Source organism: Cucurbita maxima, unplaced genomic scaffold, assembly GCF_002738345.1.
Source record: "Cucurbita maxima cultivar Rimu unplaced genomic scaffold, Cmax_1.0 Cma_Scf00086, whole genome shotgun sequence".
Classification (NCBI taxonomy): Eukaryota; Viridiplantae; Streptophyta; class Magnoliopsida; order Cucurbitales; family Cucurbitaceae; genus Cucurbita; species Cucurbita maxima.
This window is the reverse complement of record NW_019272102.1, coordinates 368,100-370,348: the sequence shown is the minus strand read 5'-3', so window position 1 is coordinate 370,348 and position 2,249 is coordinate 368,100. Positions and strand designations below refer to the sequence as shown.

Genomic DNA, 2,249 nt, shown 5'->3' with positions numbered 1-2,249 from the left:
ATAATGTGCATAAAATCTTTGCCCAATTAGCTCAGTTGTAAGATTATCGTGTTAAAAACGTGGAGGTCGTAGGTACGACAATTACATAGGCCTAGTTTTACTAATTCTTAATAATATATTTACATGATACGGGGTTACAACACTATGAACTTTAAACCGATGATATGGTCGTTCACAGTTTTTCTTTAGAGGATTTATGAGAGTCATTTCAGGAACAAGAAGTTGGTAAATGAACTAGTTTTGGCCGTTCGATATGTTCTTTTATGAAAGACGAAATTTGAGGATTTTTTAGAGTCTTTTCACGAACAAGGAGGTAAATGAACTCACTTTGAAGGCCAGATTCAGTATTGCGACTCTCATGAGAGAAAAATTTTCGACAAGCCACGTGTCAGCTTGTTGGAAGGAAAGCACGTGAGAAAGCCGGCAAGCCAAGTGTCAACTTGCCTGAGGGAAAGCGTGTCAGACAGCCTGAGGGACACGTCTTAACGATAGGGTAGAATAACACGTCAAGTGCATTGTCAGGCGAGAAAATCTATGGCCTATTAGCTCAGTTGGTTAGAGCGTCGTGCTAATAACGCGAAGGTCGTAGGTTCGAGACCTGCATGGGCCAATTTCCCTCATTTTTTTAAATTATATCTTTTCATTATGAGTTAAAACACTACGATTTTTAGAAGATAATGACTTTTTCTAAGTTTATTATGCATAAAGTTACGTAAACGAAACTCGATTGGCTGGATTAGGAGCTAACGATCTATAATGTGCATAAAATCTTTGCCCAATTAGCTCAGTTGTAAGATTATCGTGTTAAAAACGTGGAGGTCGTAGGTACGACAATTACATAGGCCTAGTTTTACTAATTCTTAATAATATATTTACATGATACGGGGTTACAACACTATGAACTTTAAACCGATGATATGGTCGTTCACAGTTTTTCTTTAGAGGATTTATGAGAGTCATTTCAGGAACAAGAAGTTGGTAAATGAACTAGTTTTGGCCGTTCGATATGTTCTTTTATGAAAGACGAAATTTGAGGATTTTTTAGAGTCTTTTCACGAACAAGGAGGTAAATGAACTCACTTTGAAGGCCAGATTCAGTATTTCGACTCTCATGAGAGAAAATTTTTTGTCAAGCCACGTGTCAACTTGTGGGGAAGGAAAGAGCGTGAGACAGCCGGCAAGCCACGTGTCAACTTGCGGGAGGGAAAACGTGTCAGACAGCCTGAGGGACACGTATTGACGATTGGGTGGAATAACGCATCAGGCGCATTGTGAGGTGAGAAAATCTATGGCTTGTTAGCTTAGGTGGTTAGAGCTTTGTGCTAATAATGTGAATGTTGAAGGTACGACAACTGCATGGGCCAATTTCCCTCATTTTTAATTATATCTTTTCATGATACGAGTTAAAACACTACGAACTTTAGAAGATAATGACTTTTTTAAGTTTATTATGCATAAAGTTATGTAAACGAAACTCGATTGGCAGTATTAAGAGCTAACGACCTATAAGGTGCATACCAATGGCCAATTAGATCAGTTGTAAGATTGTTGTTTTAAAAACGTGGAGGTCGTAGGTTCGACAATTTCGTAGACCATGTTTTTTTAATTCTTCATAATATCTTTTCATGATACGGGGTTACAACAGTACGAATTTTAAACCGATGATACGACCGTTCAAAATTTTCTTTAGATCTGAGTCGTTCGATATGTTCATACATGAAGGATGAAATTCGAGGATTTCTGAGAGTCATTTCAGGAACAAGAAGGAGGTAAATGAACTTATTTTGGCCGTTCAATATGTTCTTTTACGAAAGATGAAATTCGAGTATTTCTCAGAGTCCTTTCACGAACAAGGAGGTAAATGAACTCACTTTGAAGGCTAAATTCAGTATTGCGACTCTCATGAGAGAAAATTTTTCGGCAAGCCACGTGTCAACTTGTTGGAAGGAAAGCGCATGAGAAAGCCGGCAAGCCAAGTGTCAACTTGCGGGAGGGAAAGCGTGTTAGACAGCCTGAGGGACATGTATTAACGATAGGGTAGAATAACACATCAAGTGCATTGTCAGGTGAGAAAATCTATGGCCTATTAGCTTAGTTGGTTAGAGCGTTGTGCTAATAACGCGAAGGTCGCAGGTTTGAGACCTGCATGGGCTAATTTCCCTCATTTTTAATTATATCTTTTCATTATACGAGTTAAAACACTACGATTTTTTTTTAGAAGATAATGACTTTTTTAAGTTTATTATGCA

At 38.1% G+C, this 2,249-nt stretch overlaps 2 non-coding genes across 2 annotated transcripts; both read left to right on the top strand.

Annotated features, from left to right (window-relative positions):
• Positions 1–536: 536 nt before the first annotated feature.
• On the top strand, positions 537–610 carry TRNAI-AAU. Its single transcript has one exon. It is a non-coding gene; the product is annotated as a tRNA-Ile (tRNA).
• Positions 611–2,080: 1,470 nt separating this feature from the next.
• TRNAI-AAU lies at positions 2,081–2,154 on the top strand. Its single transcript has one exon. It is a non-coding gene; the product is annotated as a tRNA-Ile (tRNA).
• Positions 2,155–2,249: the final 95 nt, after the last annotated feature.